The sequence below is a fragment of the Stenella coeruleoalba genome, assembly GCF_951394435.1.
Source record: "Stenella coeruleoalba genome assembly, chromosome: 19".
Lineage (NCBI taxonomy): Eukaryota > Metazoa > Chordata > Mammalia > Artiodactyla > Delphinidae > Stenella > Stenella coeruleoalba.
Genome location: NC_137165.1, coordinates 41,326,617 through 41,353,262, shown reverse-complemented (window position 1 = coordinate 41,353,262; position 26,646 = coordinate 41,326,617). Strand labels below are relative to the sequence as shown.

Here is a 26,646-nt window from a genome sequence, read left to right as displayed (position 1 = left end):
GGCAGTGGGGGAGAGCCCAGGTGCCTGTCTGGGCACAGAGTGGGCCCTGGGCTGAGCATAGGGTGGCCACGGGGGTCACCTGACTTGGAGAAGGGAAGCTGGGCTCATGCTGCCCTGTCCTGTGTCCTGTTTGCAGACAGAGGAACTGAACCGCGAGGTGGCCAGCAGCAGCGAGATGGTGCAGAGCAGCAGGAGCGAGATCTCAGAGCTCCGGCGCACCATGCAGAACCTGGAGATCGAGCTGCAGTCCCATCTCAGCATGGTAGGGGCGCTGCCAGGCCTGGGGGGTGTGGGGGAGGTGCCCAGGTCCCTGGAGGGGGCACTGAGAACCCTTCTGACCCCTGCCCCTCCCGCTCTCCTGCAGAAAGCATCTCTGGAGAACAGCCTGGCGGAGACAGAGAACCGCTACTGCCTGCAGCTGTCCCAGATCCAGGGACTGGTCAGCAGCGTGGAGGAGCAACTGGCCCAGCTGCGCTGCGAGATGGGACAGCAGAGCCAGGAGTACCAGATCCTTCTGGACGTGAAGACACGGCTGGAGCAGGAGATCGCCACCTACCGCCGCCTGCTGGAGGGCGAGGATGCCCAGTGAGAGGGGACCTGGGGCCAGGGCTGGGGGCCTGGGGCAGAGGTGAGGCTGAGACCCACATCTAATCTTCTCTCTCTTTTTTTTTGCAGGCTGACTCTGCACAAGTCCAGAGAACGTAAGCATCTTGGTAGCTGAGGGTGGGGCTGCACGGGGCAGGCGACCCACCTGTACGTTGCTGGGGGAGGGTGTCCAGGAGCTCCAGGAAGTGATGGCTGACCCTTGGCAGGGGTGGGGGAAGGGACCCGGTAGCGCTCAGGGTCCTAATCAAGTGAGCGGGACACTATCTGATCCAATGGGGGAGAGGCAGGGAAATGGCCCTTACCTTGGAGATCCTAGTCTGAGGTGGGAGACATGGTCCCAGCTCTGGGGACTCTCATCTGATGGGGAGGTAGGGACATGGTCTCACGATGTTTGCTCTTGGGACCCTACAGATGAGCAAAAGCAGTCTTGTTCTGGAGTCTCTTGTCTGATAGCAGAAAGGGACTTGGTCCTTGTCCTCCAGATCCCAGTCTGATGGGGAAGAAAAAATCCCAGCCCTGGGGCATCTAGTCTAAGGGTGTGGACCAGGGTCTTGTCTTGGAGATCCGCTTCTGAAGGGAGGGTAATCCAGGCCCTTGAGACTGCAGAGAAATGGAGACAGACCCCAGTCTGTGTAGCATCCAGTCTGTGCAGTCTTCCTCTTGCAGAAGGACATGTGGGTCAGAATCAAACTATCTATTTGGGAGGCAGGATTCACCCAGGGGCACCAGCAAGGAACAGGGTGAGAGGGAGGGAGTGGCAAGGTCGGGGGGACACCTGTGCGGATGTGATGTTGAGGGGCCAGCAGAGGCGTGGACACCAAGTGGCCATGGGGGAGAAAGCCGGCTCCACTCAGGGGGCTGGGGGCTAGGCCAGGACCTCTTGAGCCCCGCCCACCCTGAGTGTCTGTCTCCTGCAGCTGTGACCACCCGCCAGGTGCGCACCATTGTGGAAGAAGTCCAGGATGGCAGGGTCATCTCCTCCCGCGAGCAGGTCCAACAGTCCAACATCTGAGGACTCTGCTCCCCCTGCCAGCCCCTCTGGGGCCTCCCATTGGCTCCGCAGCCCCAGCACCCAGCTTCAGTCCCTTTCCCATCCCCCCTCCCTGACCAATAAATCTCGTTGACTGAGACATGGAATGCTCTCTGGTTGTGGCCACTGACGTGGCCCTAGCGCGGAAGGGGGGAACCGGTGGGGGGGGGGGCGAATGGGGGCAGGGGGAGGAGTCCGTGGACACCCACTGTTGTTGACTTGGAGGTCAGGGGTCATCTTAGAGCAGGGTGAAGACTAGGTCTGGGCAGAACTCGAGGGGTGGGGGTTGCTTTTTATCTCCCAAGGGCTGGTGATCCCTGGGAGGGTGGTCCAGGCAGTGCCAGACCCAGGTTGAGGTCAGCGTGTCAGGGGTGGGTGTCTTAGGTGTCCTCTTCTTGGCCTGTAATTGGGTCCATGACCTTGGGCAGTGCCTTCCCCTCACTGAGCCTCATTTTCTCATCCATAAATGGACAAGAAGATCTCAGGAACCAGAGACGCAGGGCTAAAGCATCCGCTCGGTTGCCCCGCACAGTCCTGTGGGCTGTGTCCTCCTCTAAGAGGGGACAAGGTGGGGAGGGGGCAGGGAGGCAGGCCAGGGCAGTGCTCAGGATCCTCCTGAAGGGGGGGATGGAGGACGGAAGGCGGGGAGGCAGGCTGGGTGATTAGGGCCCAGGCTCCTGTGTGAGTCTCGGGAAACCCCTAGGAGGGGTTTGTGGGTCCGGATGCTCCCATGGCCTCAACCCCAGGAATGTGAGCTGAGACCTGTGCTTCCAGAGAAGGCAGGTGTGGGAGAGAGGGTGGGGCCTCTCCCAGGTGTGGGGGAGAGAGGGTGGGGCCTCTCCCAGAGATATGTCTTCAAATGGTGAGCTCAGGATGGGGCGTTCAGGGGAGGTCGTGCTGGGGGGCAGCACTGCCCTCCCTGGCAGTTCGTCCCCTCTTGGTTCCAGCAGCTTGGAGGTCAGGGAGGTGGGAAGCTGCCTCCTGGGGAAGGGGGAGGGGCCGTCCTGCCCCAGCCGCTCCAACACCCTCCAGCCTGGCCCCCCTCACTCCACGGCCAGGCGCTGAGCCAGCAGGAGAGGAGCCCCGGAAGTCTTTCTTTGAGTAAATCTGGAAACCACTGGGCCAGGCGGGTCTGATTTCCTGGTTTTCTTCAAGAAGTGGGGGTGGGTGGAAGGTGTTAACGGGAGGAGGGATGCCCTCACCCGGGTTCACTGACAGGCCCCCTCCAAACACGTGCTCTCGCCCGGTGCCTGGAGACTGAGGGCGCGGCCGGGGCAGGGAGGGGACAGAAGCAGCCAGAGCCCCCAGAGGCCCAGCGTGGTGGAGGCTTGGGACCAGCGGAGGCCCGGGAGAAGCAGGTGGGGCAGTGGCATGAGCGCTGTCTATGACGTGGGCAGCGGGGTGTGAGGAATTTGGGCAGGTCACAGGCCCTCTCTGGATCTCAGAAGCCACAGTAAAGGAGGGGTGAGACGAGCCGCAGCTAACGGCCCTTCCGGCCCCGATCCCAGGGAAAGGGAAGACAGTGAATTCCTTTCCATGGCAGGGACGACAGGCAGCAGTCCAGGGCCCGTGTCTGCAGAGGCAAATGCCGGAATCAAAGGAGGCTGGGAGCGTGGGCTCCGCTCCTGCAGCAGCTGGCATCTCTCAGCTCCCTGGGAAGCAATCAGGGTGGGGATGGAGGGCAGGAGGGAGGGAGGCACCGTACCCACCAGGCCCCCACCGTACATCCAGCCACAACCCGGAGAACCAGCCCTGGGCTGAGGATGGCCCGCCTGGGGGTGATCTCATTTCCCTGAACGACAGTCCCAGGAAGAGGGGAGGGTCCAGGAAGAGGTGCCCATTATGTGGATGGGGACCCTGAGGCTCTGAGGAGCAGTGACTCAGCCCCTGTATGGAGCCTGGCATGTCAGGGGTGGAGTAGGGCGTGGCAGGGGAGGCAGCTACGCTGGGAAGGCGGCCACAGCCCCACCCCCTGCCCAACCCCAGGCTCTTAGGCAGGGCCCTCTCTCCCCGCAGACTCTGGGGGTGCACTTTTACTGATGGGGTGAGTGAGGAGGGGTCAGAGTGTGGGGCTGGGAGAGGCAGCCCCAGACTTCACCCTTCTGCGGAGGAAGAGGCCCCTGCCCACAAAGCAAGTGGGTGGGTGGTCAGGAGGCCACAAAGGGGGAGCAGCCGGATGTCCTGGGAGCTGCACCAGGAGAGCAGTGGCTGCGGTGCCGGGGCTGGAGGTCCACAGGGCAGAGTGCTGGGCCCAGAGAGGGAAAGCCCCGCCCTTTCCAGGAGTGCTCAGCCCAGGCCTGGGCAGGTGGGGGCCGCAGGGAGGAGTGCCTGGGGGTGGAGGCCTGTGGTCCCCTTGGGGATGGTACGGCTTTGTCCAGACACACGACGCTGACCCAGGCTGCTGGGGCATGTGCCTGCGGCTGGACTGGGGGACCCAGCTGTGGGACTCTCCAAGGGACTCACATTCATCCACACCCACCCACCTGCTGCACAAGATGTTTCAGTGAGCTGGTCTGTGCCTCCCCTGGGTGCCGTCTCACCCACACTCGTACGATGGACACGCACACCTGATGCCCAGGCTCGGGCCGGCCACGGGTAGTCAGCCCCTGTGACTCTTCCTCCGCCTCGCCCACACTCTGGAAGGGTGACCTGACGGTGCTTTCTGCAGAGAAATGACACGGCAGTAACACTGTCCACGGCACTGCGCCGCTCTGTGCCTGGGTCTGCGCTGGGCCCGGGGGAAGCAAGAGACCCAGGCCCTGGTTCGGAGGGACCCTGAGGTACCCCAGTCCAGGAGTGGTAAGCCGGGCACAATGGCAATGCCTGCCCATCCTCCCTCAGCCCTTATGTAGTGTGTTCTCCTGTGCCACCCAGGCTTCGGGGGGCTGAGGGGAACAGAGGGACCAGAGCCAGGACGGTTCAGCCCCCAGGCAGAGTCCAGACTGTCACCCAGCTGAACCCAGCCACAGGCTCCCCTGAGGGCCCCTGGTTGTGCAGACCATGGTGAGGGGCTGCGAGAGGCCCTGCCTTGGAAGGGGGAGAGCCAACACTGTGGCGGAGGACCGCCCAAGGTGGGTAAGGCACTCACAGGCTCACCTCGATCCTGGGACCAGGCACGGGGCCGGAGCCTGCCTGGGGGCCATTTGTTCACTCCCAGAGAGCCTGTCCCCTCCCTGCAGGCCCCCTACCCCCCATTATGGCCTGAACACTCAGTGTTGGGGACGTCTCTACCTCCTCCAGACATTCTGCCCTGAGGGCCTCTCCGTCTCGTTCTTTGCATCTGAGTGTCCAGTGGCACATAGTAGGTGCTTTATAAATACCTGAAGATAAATGCAGTGACAGCCACCAGTCTGTGACAGCTGCTTTATTTATTTCACCTCTCGGTGCCTGCGAAGTGGTGCTGCCACTCCCATTTCCCAGAGAAGGAAACTGAGGCTCAGAGGGGAGGAACGACTTGCCTAGTATCTGGCCCCTGCTGGCCCGACTCCAGCCTGCTCTGTCCTGGCTCATCTGGCTCCTTTCTTTCTTCATCCCGCCCTGAAGCCTGTAACTGTGGCTGCCATCAGTGGCTGGGGACTTTGCAGCGACCTCCCCTCTCCCCTCAGGCTCCCTGGAGTCTCCTTCCCCTCCCTTCCCTCCCACAGCTGCCTCTTGGTCCCCAGCCTGGCTGGACACCAGAATCCCCTGGGAGCTTGTAAAACCTCCCCACCATCAGGCTTGTCCTGGGCAAGGCTGACGAAGTGGTTCAGAGCAGGGCCCGGGAATCTGTATGGGGATTCTTGTGTTCAGTCAGATTTGGGAATCGCTGCAAGTTGAGGTGTGGCATTGGCCAATAATATTTCCTGGCCAGTTCAGGTATGTGATGATGATACCTGGGATGGAGCTGGGCCGAGGAGAGAGGAAGGAGGCCTGGGTGGAGGAAGGAACCCACTGCCTGGAGGGGTTGGTGGGAATCTGTGCTCGGTGCTGACCAGGTCTGGTGACTCTGGATCTTGGCAACCTTGGAGCAGGTGTGCCTCACGGGCACGGAGGAAATGCCAGCTGCATCCTGCGGGCCGAGCATCCCAGGTTTCCTGCTGCACTGTGCTGTCTTTCCGGCCTTAGTTTTCTCTCCAGGGTCACATGATAAGTTCCAAGGTCAGAGACCACGTCAGCATCTCTCTCCTCCCTGCCACACCCCAGATGCTGGACACATGGTGGGTGCTTGGTCTGCGGTGTTGATTGAGTGATCTGATGGGTTGGTTGGCAACTTCCGGCAGCTTCTCAGTCCATGCAGATCCCCGACCTCCAGGGCTGGGCCTGTGTGTAATCCCACCCCCGACTCCTCCAGGAATGGGGGCAGGGGCGGTGATCTGGTGAGAAGGGAGGTGGAAGGTTGGGGGGTGGTGCAGAGAAGAAGGAGCTCCCAGAGACTACTAGGAGAGTCAGTATGGACTTCGGTCAGGGTGCTGGACCTGGGTCTAGTCTCTGCTCCTCTGCTGCTGCTGCTTCTTTTTTTTTTTTTTTTAAATTTTTTTGGCTGCTCCATGCAACATGTGAAATCTTAATTCCCCAACCAGGGATTGAACCTGCACCCCCTGCATTGGAAGCACGGAGTCTTAACCACTGGACCTCCAGGGAAGTCCATCTGCTCCTCTGCTTCTGTCCTGTTTAACATGGAACAAGTCTTTTGTGCTCTCTGGTTGGGGCTTGGTGGTCTTTGCTGACCTTGAAGGCCATTTCCAGTTCCGAAATTCCCCTGAATCTGTGATTGGACCTGAACTTCAGGCCCATCCTGAAGCCTGGGATGGTGGGAGTTTTGTGTAAGATTCCAGGGTCCCTTTTGCCTATTTTGGGGGTTAGGGGAGGGAATAGCATGTTCTCTCTCCCAGGCCTGGCCCTGAAGCCATAGGCTGGGTACCAGCTCTGCTCATCCCTCGGGGCCCTGTGCCTCCAGATGAGGGACGTGATGTGGCAGAAACAAAGCCCTGGTTATGCTGAGACAGAATTTCCTGCCCCAAGGTTCAAGGTGGTATTGTCCAGCGGGACTCAGGCTGAAGCAAGCCCTCTTCCGCCTCCTCTCACCTCCACAGAGGCACTGCAGAGCAGGGACAGTGGCCAGCTCTGTCGGTCACCCCCCAGGGCACCCCAAGGAGGCCTCTTTGTTGGGGTCCAGACCCCCCCAGTCCTGCCTTCAGCCCTCAGGCCGATATCATGCCCACCACGGGCAGAGCTCATTCCAGGCACCTCGGGGAGGCAGAGGACGATGGACATGCTTGCCAGGCATTGCGGGAGAGTTGAAGACAGCCCATCTCTGGGGTCAAGTCCCGGCTCTGCAGCTTAAACGCAGTGCCTTTGGGCAAATCACCCTCTCTCTGGTTCTCCCTCTCTCCTCCTCACCTCACAGGGTTGACTCAAGACAGTGATGTATGTTGGAGGGGCAAAAAGAGAGTGGTTCAGGATGGTGGAAAGGACTTGGGCTGGGCGAGCAGACAGACGGGGGTTCAAGCCCCAGCTCCTCACTGACTGGGGTCTTGGTAAGCCCACTTACCCTTCCAGCCTCCTCATCTGTGAACTGGTGGCAGGAATAAGGCCCCTCACAGAACTGTGTGGCATGTGTAAATACCTGAGCGTGGCAGGTGACCAGAGAGCCACCTTCCCCTGTCTCCTCGACTGAACGAATAAAGCCTGGAAGCTGTGGACTCTCCAGAGAAAACTGTTGGGATCTGAGCCCTGGATACAGTGTGGGGTCTCGGAGTCTTGTGGCGGGGTTCGGGGTCACAGGTAGTACCAGCAGCAGGATGGAGATTCCCTCCCACCACAGTTTACGGTGGGTGCCTGTGATTAGGTGAAGCAATGCGCTGGGCGGGGGAGCTGCTCAAAGGGTGGGAGTGTGGGAGAGAAGAGGAGAGGGCAGGCATGTGGGAGGGGGGTGCCAGAGCATGGAGGTGGGCGAGGAGGGGTGGGTGAGGGGTAGCTGGGCTGGAAGGGAAGGAAGGGGAGGCTGGGGGTCAGGGCTGGCCATTGGGAAGGGGCCAGCAGGGTCCATCATGCATGTTCCTTTGTGGCTGGTGGTGTGCCCTCCCCTTTTACAGATGAGAAAACTGAGGTCCAGAGGCTCATAGACTAAAGGACTACCTATGCCATGCAGCTTGTACAGGGCAGAGCAGGGATTCAAGCTTCTATCTGCTCGTTTCATGGTACACACCACTTCTGGAGGTCCTGGGGGCTCAAAGGCAACCTCTGAAACTGGGATAAGACTCATAGAATTTTTAGAACTGGAAAGGACTCTGAGATTGCCCAGTTCAGGCTTGTCACTTTACTGAGGGCAAACAGAGGCCCAGAGAAGGTAGGTGGCGGGTGGGGGGCACAGGTCACACAGGGAGCAGAGCAGAGCAGGACCATGAACCCAGGTCTCCCGTCCACAGCCAGCCATGTAGGGTCCCCACAGCTGCATCCCGAGACGGCCCCTGGACAGCATCGCTGAGGCCATTCATCCAAGGCTGTCACCGTCGGGCAGGGAGTCCTTCCATGGGCTGACTCACTGCCCAGGGATGCAGTCACCACAAATTCGCCTGTGTCAGGGCACGGCTGGCCCCTCAGCCTCCAGGAACTAACTCCAGCTAGATTCCCGTTGCCTAGCGTGAGTCACCACCAACTTGAGTTGGTATGTTTTCTCTCAGCTCCACACCCCCCAAAACTGGGTGGGAACTCAGAGAGGCACACAGTGAAGTGAGTTGACCCCGGGCTGAATAATCTGGAGTGGGGAGTTGGATGGGATCTGGAGTGATGAAATCCGGAGCGGTGCCCGGAGTCAGCAGCTGGGAGGGGCCCTCCTTCCTCACGTGCATATAAACGTTCCTGGAGTTTGAGGACCCCTCAGCATCCTCCCAGCCTCCCCGAGCACCTTTCTCTTCTCTCTTCTCACCACGACCACCTGCAGGCACCAGTTCACCTCCTCCAGCTCCATCAGGGCTCCTGTGGTATCAGCGGCGGCTCCAGCTGCGGGTCTTCCGTCCTGGCGGGAGGCTCCTGCCGGACCCCCAGCGCCTACGGGGGCCTGTCCTCCTCCCGCTACTCCTCCGGGGGTGTCTGTGGGCTGGGGGGCGGCTATGGAGGCAGCTTCAGCAGCAGCAGGAGCTTCGGTGGGGCCCTGGGTAGCATCTTTGTTGGAGGATATGGTGGTGGTCTTGGCGTCTGCCTCAGTGGTGGCAATGGTGGCCTCCTCTCTGGCAACGAGAAGCTCACTATGCAGAACCTCAATGACCGCCTGGCCTCCTACCTGGAGAAGGTGCGCACCCTGGAGGAGGCCGACACAGAGCTGGAGGTGAAGATCTGAGACCGGCCCAGACCCGCCTGCGACTACAGCCCCTACTTCAAGACCATCGAGGACCTGCGGAACGAGGTGGTGTGGCCAGGTGTGCGACTCTGGTGGTGGAGTGTTGATAGAGGTCATGGCTGCAGTGGACCCTAGAAAAACGCTTGCTAGCATCTTCATTTTACAAACAGGGAGACTGAGGCCCGCTTTTGCGGAGTGGCCAGGGACTACTCAGAAGTGGTGGCAGAGGGTCCCTTTTTAGCATCAGGGTATCTGAACTGGACCTGGTACCCTGAATCTCTTACTCCCCGCAAGCATTCTTTGGATCAGCTTCTCTCCGAAGTAAGATGGGGCCCAGGATGGGGTGGCGGATACGTGGACGCATCCCCTGCACATGCTAAGCTGGGTGGAGAAGGCACCCTAGGCTGTCAGGGGGAGAGTAAAGACTGACCTGCGCGCCAGATAACCCCAAGTATGGTGAGGCTCCTTTCCCCCCTCTTTGCTATTCACCCCTGAGCAGCAGGGCCTTGGCTAACCAGACGTGTCCTTCACCCCCTCTGCAGATATTCGAGGCCACAATAGAGAATACACAGCCCCTTCTGCAGATTGACGATGCCAGGCTAGCAACCGATGACTTTAGGACCAAGTGAGTGGCACTGTGGTGGGCTGAGGACAGAGAGTAGAGGGCAGGGGGTGAGCAGTGGGGTTGTCCAGACAGGAGGACCAGCAGGCCTTGAGCCTCAGAAGCTTCATGATGGACCCTGAGGCCCTGACCTTTGTCTTGCCAGGTATGAGCATGAGCTGGCCCTGTGCCAGGGCATGGAGGCTGACATCAATGGCCCGCGCAGGGTGCTGGACGAGCTGACCCTGGTAAGGACTGACCTGGAGATGCAGATCAAGGCCTGAAGGAGGAGCTGGCCTCCCTGAAGAAGAACCACCAGGAGGTAAGGCTGCTGCTGGCAGTGGGAGGCTGATCCAGTGGGGTTGCAGATGCACCTGGGGCCAGGGAAGGGGGCAGCTGAGCTGACCACCTCCCCCCATCTCTTCCTAGGAGATGTTTACCCTGCGGAGTCAGACCAGCGGGGACGTCAGTGTGGAGGTGGATGCTGCCCCCGGTGTGGACCTGAGCCACATCCTGAATGAGATGTGCGACCAGTATGAACAGATAGCAGACAAGAACCGCAGAGATGCCGAGGCCTGGTTCCTGAGCAAGGTGTTATGGGTCCTCAGTCCTGCTGCAGGACTTCCCAGCCTGGGTGCCTCTGGAGTGCCCCACACCTTCTGTTCTTTCCTATCTCAGAAAGAGGAGCTGAGGGGCTTCCCTGGTGGCGCAGTGGTTGAGAGTCCGCCTGCCGATGCGGGGGACACGGGTTCGTGCCCCGGTCTGGGAAGACCCCACATGCCGCGGAGCACTAGGCTAGGCCCGTGAGCCATGGCCGCTGAGCCTGCGCGTCCGGAGCCTGTGCTCTGCAGTGGGAGAGGCCACAGTGGTGAGAGGCCCCGCGTACCGCAAAAAAACAAAAAAAAAAAAAAGAAAGAGGAGCTGAACAAAGAAGTGGCCTCTAACAGCGAGCTGATGCAGAACAGCCGCAATGAGTTGAATGAGCTCCGAAGGTGCTCCAGGGCCTGGAAGTCAAACTGCAGTCCCAGCTCTGCAGGGTAAGAAGGATCGGGCCCAGCCCAGACTCCAAGTCGCCAGTAATGGCACCGCCCCCTGTAGTGGAGCATCGCCGCAGTACGGTTCCATCTCTCTTTTCCCAGGAGTGGGTTGGAGGGATCACTGTACCCATTATATAGATGGAGAAATGAAGGCCCAGAACAAACGGTGGAATAAGTTTTCTCCATGTTGTCTAGCCAATAAGTAGCCCAGCTGGGGTCAAAAATCCATGCACCTCTCAGGAAACATGCCCAGAGACCTGGGGAGACAGCAGTGACCCCCCTCCGTTGACTCTCTCTTTTGCTCTCTCCCATTCACAGAAAGCATCCCTGGAGAAGAGCCTGGAGGAGACCAAAAACCGCTACTGCCTGCAGCTGTCCCAGATCCAGGGGCTCATCTGCAGCGTGGAGGAGCAGCTGGCCCAGCTGCGCTGCGAGATGGGACAGCAGAAGCACGAGTACCAGATCCTTCTGGACGTGAAGACGCGGCTGGAGCAGGAGATCGCCACCTACCGACCCCTGCTGGAGGGTGAGGACACCCAGTGAGTGGGGACCCCCCCCCCCCCCCCCCGTCCTGCCCCACAGACCCTTCAGCCCCACCCCTGCTGCTCCCAACACACCTAACCGCTCTACCTTTTCTCCCCTACAGCCTCTCCTCCCAGCACCCATCCGGCCAGAACTATGTTTCCTGCGAAGGTAAGGCTCCTGAGAGTCCCGGGGCCGCCTTTGCCCACCCGCCGGCCTCACCACCTGAAGGCCTGGGTCCAGCCCCTGCTCGCCCCAGCTGTCTCCCCTCCCTCTCTGCTGGTGGTGGGTTCATAAAGCTGACTTTCTGGTCGATGCAACAATCCTGTGTGGTCTCCATTCCCGAGCTGATGGGACGGGAATTGGAGGTGCCTCCCAGGAATCTTCTGGGACCTCACAGCCTGAGGGATACAGGAAAAAGCCAGGCTCAGAAGAGCTTGTAGGGTCTTCCCTGAAGACCTGCATGCTCTCGGGGGAGTGGGAGTTGGGGCATAGGATGGGAGGGAGCTCGCTCGTGTTGACAGATGCTGCGTGAGGCGTTTTACAGCAGCTCTTTCCTCTGACTCACCTGGCGACTCTGTGAGGGGGCTGAGGTCAGGCTCATCTTGGTGCTTAATGTCACACAGACACGAAGTGGCGCAACGGTGGCTCAGGTCTGTCCAGCTGCAAAGTCCATGCCTTTCTTTTTTACGGCTCTATCTTTTTAGGTATTTTAACCCAAGACTCCCAAGCTTGAGCTCCTCACTCTACCCCTCGGAGCCTCACCTTTGCACACAATGATTTTAGTGTTGGATGGTGGAGGGAGAGCCTGCTGCCTTGGGGGTGGTATCCACGGTTAGGACTGAATCTTTCTTCTTCCAACCTGCTCCCCCTCGTCACTCCCATCAACTCCCTCCTCTTCCTCGTTCCCCTCAGCCAGTGAATCATGTACCAGCGAGTTCCCTAGAAATATCTGTCACCCCTGCTTCCTCTTCATCCCCACGACCACCGCCGCCATCAGACTTCCTCACTCCCTAGAACTGGGCCCAACCTACTAATTGGAGTCCCTTGCTGTCCATCTCCCCCACCCTCACTTCTACCTAATGACCTTTCTAATGAGAATGTGGTACAGATCAAGAATAAGGAGGCCGTCAGGACCCCTCTGTTCAACCACCTGTGCTGTTCCCTCTCTCCTGGGATGCTTGGCCTTCCCGTCTCAACCCACTGTGGTGCTTCTCCCCACCCCCTGCCCTGCACCGCATGAATCCACCCTACTTGGCTATTGAGGTGTACCGCACTTCTCACTTGCGGTGGATGCCTTCTATATTTTAAAATTTTGATTAAAAAATCAAAGTTATGGGAATTCCCTGGCGGTCCAGTGGTTAGGACTCGGCGCTTTCACTGCCGGGGCCCGGGTTCAATCCCTGGTTAGGGAACTAAGATCCCGTAAGCCATGCAGCGTGGTCCAAACAAAACAAAACATAAGAAAACAAAACAAAAAAAATCAAAGTTATGTCTGTAGAACATAATTAGATTTTTATGAAAAAGAGCCATTCCCAGGTTGACATCCCCAGGTGTCACACACCTCTATACTTACCTCCCACTTTCAAGTCTTAGTTCTTACTTTTATCATTTGTCTCCTTCTTTCCTTTTTCTTTTTCTTGAATATTATTTTATTTTTTTATATAGCAGGTTCTTGTTAGTTATCCATTTTATACATATTAGTGTGTGTATGTGAATCTCAATGTCCCAATTCATCATCCCTCACCCCCACCGCTTTCCCCCCTTGGTGTCCATACGTTTGTTCTTTACATCTGTGTCTCAATTTCTGCCCTGCAAACTAGTTCATCAGTACCATTTTTCTAGGTTCCACATACATGCGTTAATATACGATATTTGTTTTTCTCTTTCTGATTACTTCACTCTGTATGACAGTCTCTAGATTCATCCACGTCTCTACAAATGACCCAATTTCATTCCTTTTTATGGCTGAGTAATAGTCCATTGTATATATGTACCACATCTTCTTTACCCATTCGTCTGTCAGTGGGCATTTAGGTTGCTTCCATGAGCTGGCTATTGTAAATAGTGCAGCAATGAACATTGGGGTGCATGTGTCTTTTTCAATTATGGTTTTCTCTGGGTATATGCCCAGTAGTGGGATTGCTGGGTCATATGGTAATTCTATTTTTAGTTTTTTAAGGAACCTCCATACTGTTCTCCATAGTGGCTGTATCAGTTTACATTCCCACCAACAGTGCAAGAGGGTTCCCTTTTCTCCACACCCTCTCCAGCATTTGTTGTTTGTAGATTTTCTGATGATGTCCATTCTAACCGGTTTGAGGTGATACCTCACTGTAGTTTTGATTTGCATTTCTCTAATGATTAGTGATATGGGGCAGCTTTTCATGTGCTTCTTGGCCATCTGTATGTCTTCTTTGGAGAAATGTCTGTTTAGGTCTTCTGCCCATTTTTGGATTGGGTTGTTTGTTTTTTTAATATTGAGCTGCATGAGCTGTTTATATATTTTGGAGATTAATCCTTTGTTCGTTGATCCATTTGCAAATATTTTCTCCCATTCTGAGGGTTGTCTTTTTGTCTTGTTTATAGTTTCCTTTGCTGTGCAAAAGCTTTTAAGTTTCATTAGGTCCCATTTGTTTATTTTTGTTTTTATTTCCATTACTCTAGCAGGTGGATCAAAAAAGATCTTGCTGTGATTTATGTCAAAGAGTGTTCTTCCTGTGTTTTCCTCTAAGAGTTTTATAGTGTCCAGTCTTACATTTAGGTCTCTAATCCATTTTGAGTTTATTTTTGTGTATGGTGTTAGGGAGTGTTCTAATTTCATTCTTTTACATGTAGCTGTCCAGTTTTCCCAGCACCACTTTATTGAAGAGACTGTCTTTTCTCCATTGTATATCCTTGCCTCCTTTGTCATAGATTAGTTGACCATAGGTGTGTGGGTTTATCTCTGGGCTTTCTATCCTGTTCCATTGATCTATATTTCTGTTTTTGTGCCAGTACCATATTGTCTTGATTACTGTAGCTTTCTAGTATAGTCTGAAGTCAGGGAGTCTGATTCCTTCAGCTCCGTTTTTTTCCCTCAAGACCGCTTTGGCTACTCAGGGTCTTTGTGTCTCCATACAAATTTTAAGATTTTTTGTTCCAGTTCTGTAAAAAATGCCATTGGTAATTTGATAGGGATTGCATTGAATCTGTAGATTGCTTTGGGTAGTATAGTCATTTTCACAATATTGATTCTTCTAATCCAAGAACATGGTATATCTCTCCATCTGTTTTTATCATCCTTAATTTCTTTCATCAGTGTCTTATAGTTTTCTGCATACAGGTCTTTTGTCTCCCTAGGTAGGTTTATTCCTAGGTATTTTATTCTTTTTGTTGCAGTGGTAAATGGGAGTGTTTCCTTAATTTCTCTTTCAGATTTTTCATCATTAGTGTATAGGAATGCAAGAGATTTCTGTGCATTAATTTTGTATCCTGCTACTTTACCAAATTCATTGATTGACTCTAGTAGTTTTCTGGTAACATCTTTAGGATTCTCTATGTATAGTATCATGTCATCTGCAAACAGTGACAGTTTTACTTCTTCTTTTCCAATTTGTATTCCTTTTATTTCTTTTTCTTCTCTGATTGCCGTGGCTAGGACTTCCAAAACTATGTTGAATAATAATGGTGAGAATGGACATCCTTGTCTTGTTCCTGATCTTAGAGGAAATGCTTTCAGCTTTTCACCATTGAGAATGATGTTTGCTGTGGGTTTGTCCTGTGTGGCCTTTATTATGTTGAGGTAGGTTCCCTCTATGCCCACTCCCTGGAGAGTTTTTATCATAAATGGATGTTGAATTTTGTCAAAAGCTTTTTCTGCATCTATTGAGATGATCATATGGTTTTTATTCTTCAATTTGTTAATATGGTTAATCACATTGATTGATTTGTGTATATTGAAGAATCCTTGCATCCCTGGGATAAATCCCACATGATCATTTTATATGACCCTTTTAATGTGTTGTTGGATTCTGTTTGCTAGTATTTTGTTGAGGATTTTTGCATCTATATTCATCAGTGATATTGGTCTGTAATTTTTTTTTTTTGTAGTACATTTGTCTGGTTTTGTTATCAGGGTGACGGTGGCCTCATAGAATGAGTTTGGGAGAGTTCCTTCCTCTGCAATTTTTTGGAAAAGTTTGAGAAGGATGGGTGTTAGCTCTTCTCTAAATGTTTGATAGAATTCACCTGTGAAGCCATCTGGTCCTGGACTTTTGTTTGTTGGAAGATTTTTAATCACAGTTTCAGTTCCATTACTTCTGATTGGTCTGTTCATATTTTCTATTTCTTCCTGGTTCAGTCTTGGAAGGTTATACCTTTCCAAGAATTTGTCCATATCTTCCAGGTTGTCCATTTTATTGGCATAGAGTTGCTTGTAGTAGTCTCTTAGGATGCTTTGTATTTCTGCAGTGTCTGTTGTAACTTCTCCTTTTTCATTTCTAATTTATTGATGCAAGTCCTCTCCCTCTTTTTCTTGATGAGTCTGGCTAATGGTTTATCAATTTTGTTTATCTTCTCAAAGAACCAGCTTTTAGTTTTATTGATCTTTGCTATTGTTTCTTTTGTTTCTATTTCATTTATTTCTGCTCTGATCTTTATGATTTCTTTCCTTCTACTAACTTGCATTTTGTTTGTTCTTCTTTCTCTAGTTCCTTTAGGTGTAAGGTTAGATTGTTTATTTGAGATTTTTCTTGTTTCTTGAGGTAGGCTTGTATTGCTATAAACTTCCCTCTTAAAACTGCTTTTGCTGCATCCCATAGGTTTTGGATCATCATGTTTTCATTGTCATTTGTCTCTAGGTATTTTTTGACTTCTTCTTTGATTTCTTCAGTGATCTCTTGGTTATTTAGTAATGTATTGTTTAGCCTCCATGTGTTTGTGTTTTTTACGTTTCTTCTACTGTAATTGATTTCTAGTCTTATAGCATTGTGGTCAGAAAAAATGCTTGATATGATTTCAATTTTCTTAAATTTACGAGGCTTGATTTGTGACCCAAGATGTGATCTATCCTGGAGAATGTTCTGTGCACACTTGAGAAGAAGGTGTAATCTGCTGTTTTGGGGTGGAATGTCCTATAAATATCAATTAAATTTATCTGGTCTATTGTGTCATTTAAAGCTTGTGTTTCCTTACTAATTTTCTGTTTGGATGATCTGTCCATTGGTGTAAGTGAGATGTTAAAGTCCCCCACTGTTATTGTGTTACTGTGGATTTCCTCTTTTATAGATGTTAGCAGTTGCCTTATGTATTGAGGTGTTCCTATGTTGGGTGCATATATATTTATAATTGTTATATGTTCTTCTAGGATTGATCCCTTCATCATTATGTAGTGTCCTTCCTTGTCTCTTGTATCATTCTTTATTTTAAAGTCTGTTTTATCTGATATGAGTATTGCTACTCTAGCTTTCTTTTGATTTCCATTTGCACGGAATACCTTTTTCCATCCCCTTACTTTCAGTCTGTATGTGTCCCTACGTCTGAAGTAGGTCTCTCGTAGACAGCATATATATGGGTCTTGTTTTTGTATCCAATTCAGTAAGCCTGTGTCTTTTGGTTGGAGCATTTAATCCATTCCCATTTAAGGTAATTATCGATATGTATGTTCCTATTACCATTTTCTTAATTGTTATGGGGGTTTTTTTGTACATCATTTTCTTCTCTTGTGTTTCCCGCTTAGAGAAGTTCCTTTAGCATTTGTTGTAGAGCTGGTTTGGTGGTGCTGAATTCTCTTAGCTTTTGCTTGTCTGTAAAGCTTTTGATTTCTCCATCAAACCTGAATGAGATCCTTGCCAGGTAGAGTAATCTTGGTTGTAATTTCTTCCCTTTCATCACTTTAAATATGTCATGCCACCCGCTTCTGGCTCTTAGAGTTTCTGCTGAGAAATCAGCTGTTAACCTTATGGGAGTTCACTTGTATGTTATTTGTCATTTTTCCCTTTTTGCTTTCAATAATTTTTCTTTGTCTTTAATTTTTGTCAGTTTGATTACTATGTGTCTTGGCATGTTTCTCCTTGGGTTTATCCTGCCTGGGACTCTCTGTGCTTCCTGGACTTGGGTGGCTATTTCCTTTCCCATGTTAGGGAAGTTTTCGACTATAATCTCTTCAAATATTTTCTTGGGTCCTTTCTCTCTCTCTTCTCCCTCTGGAACCCCTTTAATGCAAATGTTGGTGCATTTGATGTTGTCCGAGAGGTCTCTTAGGCTGTCTTCATTTCTTTTCATTCTTTTTTCTTTATTCTGTTCCGCAGCAGTGAATTCCACCATTCTGTCTTCCAGGTCACTTATCCGTTCTTCTGCCTCAGTCATTCTGCTATTGATTCTTCTAGCATATTTTTCTTTTCAGTTATTGTATTGTTCATCTCTTTTTGTTTGTTCTTTAATTCTTCTAGGTCTTTGTTAAACATTTCTTGCATCTTCTCAATCTTTGCCTCCATTCTTTTCCCGAGGTCCTGGATCATCTTCACTATCATTATTCTGAATTCTTTTTCTGGAAGGTTGCCTATCTCCACTTCATTTAGTTGTTTTTCTGGGGTTTTATCTTGTTCCTTCATCTGGTACATAGCCCTCTGCCTTTTCATCTTGTCTATCTTTCTGTGAATGTGGTGTTTGTTCCAGAGTGCAGGATTGTAGTTTTTCTTGCTTCTGCTGTGTGCCCTCTGGTGGATGAAGCTGTCTAAGAGGTTTGTGCAAGTTTCCTGTTGGGAGGGACTGGTGGTGGGTAGAGCTGGCTGTTGCTCTGGTGGGGCTTTAATCCGCTTGTCTGCTGATGGGTGGGGCTGGGTTCCCTCCCTGTTGGTTGTTTGACCTGAGGCAACCCAACACTGGAACCTACCAGGGCTCTTTGGTGGGGCTAATGGCGGGCTCTGGGAGGGCTCATGCCAAGGAGTACTTCCCAGAACTTCTGCTGCCTGTGTCCTTGTCCTCATGGTGAGACACAGCCAGCCCTCACCTCTGCAGGAGACCCTCCAATACTAGCAGGTAGATCTGGTTCAGCATCCTATGGGGTCACTGCTCCTTCTGCTGGGTCCCGATGTGCACACTACTTTGTGTGTTCCTCCAGGAGTGGAGTCTCTGTTTTCCCCAGTCCTGGCGATGTCCTGCAATCAAATCCCACTAGACTTTAAAGTGTGATTCTCTAGGAATTCCTCCTCCTGTTGCCTGACCCCCAGGTTGGGAAGCCTGATGTGGGGCTCAGAACCTTCACTCCAGTGGGTGGACTTCTGTGGTATAAGTGTTCTCCAGTTTGTGAGTCACGTACCCAGCAGTTATGGGATTTGATTTTATTGTGATTGCGCCCCTCCTACCGTCTCACTGTGGCTTCTCCTTTGTCTTTGGATGTGGGGTATCTTTTTTGGTGAGTTCCAGTGTCTTCCTGTCGATGATTGTTCAGCAGTTATTTGTGATTCTGGTGCTCTTGCGAGAGGGAGTGAGAGCACATCCTTCTACTCTGCCATCTTGAAACAATCGATCTCCTTATTTCTAAATAACAGGCTATGCTATAATTTCTAGATATTTTTTCAGTTTTAGTTTTTTTTTTAATTGAAGTATAGTTGATTTACAGTGTTGTGTTAGTTTCTGGTGTACAGCAAAGTGATTCAGATATATCTATATCTATATCTATATACTCTTTTTCATATTCTTTTCCATTATGGTTTATTACAGTATATTTAATATAGTTCCCTGTGCTATACAGTAGGACCTGGTTTTTTATGTAGTTTATATATAGTAGTTTGTATCTGCTAATCCCAGACTACTAATTTATTCCTCCCCACCTTTCCCCTTTGGTAACCATAAGTTTGTTTTCTATGTCTGTGAGCCTGTTTCTGTTTTGTAAATAAGTTCATTTGTATCATATTTTAGATTCCACATATAAGTGGTATCATATGATATTTGTCTTTCTCTGTCTGACTACTTCACTTAGTATCATAATCTTGAGGTCCATCCGTCTTGCTGCAAATGACATTATTTCATTCTTTTTTAATGGCTGAGTAGTATTCCATCATATATATATCACATGTTCTTTATCCATTCATCTGTTGATGGACACTTGGGTTGTTTCCATGTCTTGACTATTATAAGTAGTGCTGCTATGAACATTGAAGTGCATGTATCTTTTCGAATTAGAGTTTTCATCATTTCTAGCTATATGCCCAGGAGTGGGATTGTTGGATCATGTGGTAACTCTGTTTTTAGTTTGTTAAGGAACCTCCATACTGTTGTCCATAGTGGCTGCACCAATTTACATTCCCACCAACGTTGTAGCAGGATTCCCTTTTTTCCACACCTTCTCCAGCATTTATTATTTGTAGACTTTTTGATGATGGCCATTCTGACTGTGTGAGGTGATACTTCACTGCAGTTTTGATTTGCATTTCTCTAGTAATTAGTGATGTTGAGCATCTTTTCATGTGCCTATTGGCCATCTGTATGTCTTCTTTGGAGAAACGTCTGTGTAGGTTTTCTGCCCATTTTTTGATTTTTTTTTTTTTATTATTGAGTTGTATGAGCTGTATGTATATTTTGGAAATTAAACCCTTGTATGTCGCATCATTTGCAAATATTTTCTCCCATTCCATAGGTTGTCTTTTCGTTCTGTTTATAGTTTCCTTTGATGTGCAAAAGCTTATAAGTTTGATTAGGTCCCATTTGTTTATTTTTGCTTTTATTTCTATTGCCTTGGGAGAGTGACCTAAGAAAACATTGCTACGATTTATGTCAGAGAATGTTTTGCCTATGTTCTCTTCTAGGGGTTTTATGGTGTCATGTCTTATATTTAAATCTTTTTAAAAAAATTATTTGTTTATTTATTTATTTTTGGCCACATCCTGTGTTAGTTGCGGCATGCGGGATCTTTCACTTGATGTGCGGGCTCTTCGTTGTGGCACACGGGCTTCTCGGGCTTCTCTCTAGTTGTGGTGTGGGGGCTCCAGCGTGCATGGGCTCTGTAGTTGTGGCACGCAGGCTCTAGAGCATGTGGACTCTGTACTTGCAGCATGTGGGCTCTCTAGTTGTGGCCTGTGGACTCAGTAGTTGCAATGCACAGGCTTAGTTGCCCTGCGGCATGTGGGATCTTAGTTTCTTGACCAGGGATTGAGCCCACGTCCCCTGCATTGGAAGGTGGATTCTTAACCACTGGACAACCAGGGAAGTCCTGTCTTTAAGTCTTTTTGAGTTTATTTTTGTGTATGGTGTGAGGGAGTGTTCTAACATCATTGATTTAAAATGCAGCTGTCCAACTTTCCTAACACCAGTTGCTGAAGAGACTGTCTTTTTCCAATTGTATATTCTTCCCTCCTTTGCTGAAGATTAATTGACTGTAGGTGTGCAGATTTATTTCTGGACTCTATTCTGTTCCATTGATCCATATGTCTGTTTTTGTGTCAGTACCATGCTGTTTTGATTACTGTAGCTTTGTAGTATTGTCTGAAGTCTGGGAGTGTTATGCCTCCAGTTTTGTTCTTTTTCCTCAGGATTGCTTTGGAAATTCTGGGTCCCTTATGCCTCCATATAAATTTTAGGATTATTTCCTCCAGTTATGTGAAAAATAACTTTGGTTATTTTTCTCTTTGGTAATTTGATAGGGGTCACATTAAATCTGTAGATTGCTTTGGGTAGTATAGCCATTTTTCAGGTTTAGTTTTTAATCGCTGCTGTATAGGAAGAGAATTTAGCTCTCTGCATTTTCCCTATCCATTTTTTCCTACCCTCTCAATAACTTTTCATTAGTAAACGTTTAATGTTTACATTTTTATGACTATTTAAATATTATTCACAACCAAATCATGTTTTACACTACATTAAATTTCCTCAGAATAAATATCTGTTTTTCAGTTTGTATAAGTTTTCTTTGTACCTATCACTAATTCATTGCCAGAAGTATACATCTCCTCTTAATGTGTTAAACACTGCCTATTCCATCAATTTCATGTTCTTGAAGATGTCCTTCCTGGAGCCCTCTGTCCTCCTGCTCCAGTCTGTTCTGGGTGCTCTCTGGGCCTGCTATTACCCGGACATCTCCCTTCACCATTGTCTTGGGCATCTCTTCTTTCTCTATTGCACCCCTTGTTTTCTGGATCCCATGTCTTCTTTTTCCTCCCTCTCCCTCTCTTTATTTGAGTGAAACACATACTCTTATGGAAAGTTTTATAGAGGTTAAAGTTTTTGAACTTTCATTTCTGAAAATATTGTTAGTCTCTTGACTGATAGTTTGGCTGGGTATGGAATTCTAGGTTGGAAATAATTTTTCCTCAGCATTTTGAAGGTATTGTTTCTTCACTGTTTCCTGGCTTCCGGTATTACACTTGAGAAGTCTAATTCTATTTTGATTCTAGATCCTTCATACTATCCCATTCCCACTCTTCCCCCAGCAGGATTTAGGTTCTTCTCTTTCTCTCCAGTGGCTGAAATATCACATATTCTGCCTTGTTGTGGCTGTGTCTTCATCTGTTGGATTAGGCACTTAGCAGAATCTTTCAATGTAGGAACTCATGTTCTTCACTGATAACATTTTGGTGAGTTTCTTTCATATATATATACAAACATAACTACAATCACACCAAATACAATTTAATGCTGTTTCCACTTTTTTTGATTACCATTTAAAGTAATGCAACAATGGAACATCTTTCTGCATAACACTTTATTTTCATATATTTTTTGCAGTATTTCTTTAGGCTAGATTCCCAGAAGTATAATTACTAGGTGAGAAGATAATGAATAGTTTAATGGTCTTAATTTGTATTGCCAAATTGATTTAAAAAGAAGTTGTACCAATTTACATATTTTTCCATCAGGGAATGGGAGTGCCTATTTCAAAACATGCTCAGCAACTTTGAGTATTATCTTTAAAAAATATCTTTTGTGAATTGATTCATCACTTTTAAAGCTGATGTTATGGAAGAACTCTGACACAGACATATAGTCCTGGCCTGGGTTGTTAAAAACTCGTGAGCACATGCTCATGAGTTGTTGAGTAATGAGATGTCAGAACAGAGTGTGCAGAACACACTTTACCTGGGTGTGGGGAGCGATTTTAACAAAACTGTTTGTGCTTGTGTCTTCAGAATGAATACCAGCCAGCGGTGGACCCTCGGAAAGCTCCATGAGAAAGTCCTCCATTTGACAGATGGGGAAACTGAGATTTCAAATAATCAAGGAAAAAAAATTTCTTTGGGTCTCTCAGCTAGTTAGAAAAATTGCCTAAGAGCAGGAACCATGTGTCTCCTGTTCATTGCTGTGTCCAGTGTAAACAAAACCTGAGCCCCTTTTATTTTTTATTAATATTATTATTTTATTGAGATATAGTGGATTTTCAACATTATATTAGTTTCAGGTGTACAACATGGTGGCTAAATATTTTTATAGCTTATACTCCATTTAAAGTTATTATAGGGCTTCCCTGGTGGCGCAGTGGTTGAGAGTCCGCCTGCCGATGCAGGGGACATGGGTTCATGCCCTGGTCTGGAAAGCTGCCACATGCCGCAGAGTGGCTGGGCCCATGAGCCATGGCCGCTGAACCTGCGCGTCCAGGGCCTGTGCTCCGCAACGGGAGAGGCCGCAACAGTGAAAGGCCCACGTACCGCAAAAAAAAATAATAAATAAATAAATAAAAATAAAGTTATTATAAAATATTGGCTATATTCCTTGTGCTGTACAATATGTCCTTGTAGCCTATTTTATTTTATACATAGTAGTTCATACCTATTAATCCTCTATCCCTATCTTGCCCCTCCTCCCTTCCCTCTCCACGCTGGTAACCACAAGTTTGTGCCCTATATCTCTGAGTCTATTTCTGTTTTGTTATATTCATCATGAGCCCCCTTTACAGAAAGACATTATCGAAGCAGAAATGTAAATTTCGCCTTCAGTAAAGGAAGCAGGTTTTCCATCTGGAAATGCTTGGATTTCTCAAGCTAAGATTCAAGTCCAAATCAGACTGCATTTTTAATTTTTTAAAATTTTATTGAAGTATAGTTGATTTACAATGTTGTGTTAATTTCTGCTGTACAGCAAAGAAATTCAGTTATGCATATATATATTCTTTTTCATATGCTTTTCCATTATGGTTTATCACAGGATATTGAACATAGTTCCCTGTGCTATATAGTCCTTATTGTTTATCCATCCTATATATACTAGTTTGCTTCCGCTAATCCCAAACTCCCAATCCATCCCTCCCCCATGTCCCCTCCCCCTTGGCAACCACAGGTCTATTCTCTATGTCAGATCAGACTGCATTCTGCTCTTGGCTGGTCTTTCCTGCTTCCTAAGATCCTGGCACCTGAGATGAGGAGGTTGAGTGCTCTTGAATGTTCCTTGTAACGTGTCTATTTTGAACACACCCTCAGATTCTTCATGCTCGAGTTATGTGTCAAAGTTGGTAAAATATTGTTTTAGATAATTGCATAAAGTGCTAAACAATGGCTGAAGTGAGAATTGATGATAGCCCATAAAGTGTATCTGCTGAAGTCAGTGACTTAGTGGTAAGCTCCTAAAGGTTTTGCGTTCTTTGGGCCCATTGTTTCTGAGAGCTATTAAAAGCACTGTGTCACTCCTGATATCTGAGATAAGTGATTTCTTCTGTTTGCCTTCCCATTGCTGTAGCTTGTAGTTTAAAATCTTCTGATGGCTTCCTGAAACATAACACACATGAAGCTTTTGGTTTTGCCCGTCCCCAACAAACTTAGACAGCACCCGGCGTGTAAGGGACACTCAAGATTTGTGGATTAGAGCCATGGGTTTGGTGTAGAAGACTCTGCTCTCTGGTCTCCATGGAACGTTCTCAGAAGGAAGATTCTTGGGGACGGGCTTCTCTAGATTCCATGTGCCTTTCATCACATTGCTCCAAGGTTGCCGCAGAAGAGAAAGCAGGTATCTTTTTGAGCTATGGAGGGGTGGAGTCGGGGCTGTGAGAGCTGAGGCACTGAGCAAGTGCAGCTCTTTATCTGGCCTCCCTCGGATGTGCTGCCCCTTCCTCTGATGTGCTGTGTGGTCACTGCCATGGGCAGACATAGCTCTGTGTCCCTGCTTCCCCATCTGTCCAGGACGCCAGAAGGGCTTTGAGCAGATCAAGGGGTGGTAGAGCATAAAAGGCTATTTGGAAGGAGAGTCCATTTCTGACTCGGTTCCCTGTTAACCCACTGATGGGGTCCAAATGTTTCTTTCTTTCCTACAATTATAAGATCATTACACCTAAAACAGATATGTTTTGCTCCTTCCAATTGTAACCAAGCAGGACCCTGTGGAGTCTTCCCGGGACAGACCCCTCCTCCATATCCTCTGTGGTAATGTAGCTCCTCTCTGAAGTACCCAGATAATAGTATCTCATGCATACTTCCTGAGTTTTTCTTGAAAAATGCTTTGCTGAAACCCTTCAGAGAGTTCGGGGATTTTTTTGGGCACGAGCCACCCGTTCTCCTTGCATGACGCTGCAAAAATATTTCTCTGCTCCAAAATCCGATGTCTTGCTTCGTTTGGCCCCGCTGTGCATAGGGCACATGAACTTGCATCCAGTAACGCAGTTTTTATCTGCCGTATGAATAGTGTGACAACATAAATGGAAATATAAAAAAACAAAACATTCATCCATTGTTCTGTCCCCAAGATTTTTATTCTCCTAGGCTCTTTTCTGGCCTCCTTATATGTGAGTACATGGCAAAGGTGACTTTCAAATATTTAAGGGGCTTCATTATTAAATGAATAAGTTAATAGAAATAAAAGACCAGGGCTTCCCTGGTGGTGCAGTGGTTGAGAGTCCGCCTGCCGATGCAGGGGACACGGGTTCGTGCCCCGGTCTGGGAAGATCCCACGTACTGCGGCGTGGCTGGGCCCGTGAGCCATGGCCGCTGAGCCTGAGCGTCCGGAGCCTGTGCTGTGCAACGGGAGAGGCCACAACAGTGAGAGGCCCGAGTACCACCAAAAAAAAAAAAAAAAAAAAGAAAGAAAAGACCAGTATAAAAGGGCAAATGTACAAAGGTATTTATTGCTGCATTATTTATAGTGGCTGAAAATGGAAAACCAAGTGACAACCGTTGGTAGTGTATAGTAAAGGGGACAGTGCCATAACCAAGCAGGACCCTATGGGGCCTTCCTGGGACAAACCCTTCCCCCATATCCTCTGCTTTAGCTCCTGTCTGAAGTACCTAGATAATAGTATCTGATGCACATTTCCTGAGTTGTTTTACAGATGCTAAAACCCCCACTAAATGGAATAAATTAACTACTTGATGACCATGAGCATGTAGCCCCCAGACCTACTGGAGCTTAAGGACTGAAGAATTTTAACAGAGTAATACCACTCTGTTACCTCACCATCAACCAATCAGAGAATTGTACATGAGCTGATCATATAACCTGGGACTCCCTTCCCTCACCTGGCTGATGATAGCCAACATTTATTGTTTGTAGTCTTTTTGATGGCCATCATCAAAAAGTCTACAAACCATAAATGTTGGAGAGGGTGTGGAGAAAAGGGAACCCTCCTACACTTTCGGTGGGAAAGTAAATTGGTGCAGCCACTATGGAGAACAGTATGGAGGTTCTTTGAAAAACTAAAAATAGAGCTACCATATAATCCAGCAATCCCACTCCTGGACATATATCCAGAGAAAACCATGGTTTGAAAGGATACACGTACCCCAATGTTCATTGCACACTATTTACAATAGCCAAGACATGGAAGCAATTTGTAGCAACACGAATAGACCTGGAGATTATCATACTAGGTAGAGTAAGTCAGACAGAGAAAGACAAATATCATATGATATTCTGCTTGTATGTGGAATCTAAAAAAAATGATACAAATAAATTTATTTACAAAACAGAAACAGACTCACAGACTTAGGAAACAAACTTATGGTTACCAAAGGGGAAAGGTGTGGGAGGGATAAATTGGGAGTTTGGGATTGACATACACACACTACTATATTTAATATAGATAACCAGCAAGAACCTACTGTATAGCGCAGGGAACTCTGCTCAATATTCTAAATATTCTAATAACCTAAATGGGAAAAGAACTTGAAAAATAATAGATACTGGCTTATTTTGCTTAGTGTGATGTCCTCCAGGTTCATCCATGTTGTGGCATGTGACACCATATAATAGATTTTTAAATTCACTTTGTATTTAGATAATAATATGGCTATACAAATCAAAAGTGACAACCAAAAAGAAAAAAATAAAACAAGCTTAAAGTAAGATCGTAGTCCCTTGCAGAAGGTAGTGTGGTATAGTGGAAGGAGAGGACCACTAAGGAGAGGAAGAAGGTCCTCCTTCCATAAGAGGACCACATGGGTTGAACTTGGAGCGTGACCTTGAGCCGATCTCTTCATCTCTCCAAGTCTCAGTTTCCTCTTCTGTAAATTTAGGGTGTTGGCATCTACCTGAAGGGGTTCATGAAAGAATGAAAGGAGATAAAATGTGGACAAAGCACACAGTAGGCCCCCAATAAATGTTTGCTTGCTTCTTCCCTCTCTCTCGGACAGTTTTC

General features: G+C 48.8%; 1 protein-coding gene and 1 pseudogene across 2 annotated transcripts in view; both read left to right on the top strand.

Annotated features, from left to right (window-relative positions):
• LOC307177794 (uncharacterized protein) overlaps positions 1 to 26,646 on the top strand; it is a gene marked incomplete at both ends in the record, with an annotated part of 109,742 nt that overhangs the window by 3,396 nt on the left and 79,700 nt on the right.
• Positions 1,738 to 12,036, top strand: LOC307177367 (keratin, type I cytoskeletal 16-like; annotated as a pseudogene). The gene is made up of 9 exons: positions 1,738 to 1,795; positions 8,510 to 9,020; positions 9,497 to 9,579; positions 9,722 to 9,877; positions 9,985 to 10,146; positions 10,468 to 10,592; positions 10,911 to 11,131; positions 11,175 to 11,285; positions 12,030 to 12,036. The product of its transcript is annotated as a keratin, type I cytoskeletal 16-like (transcript).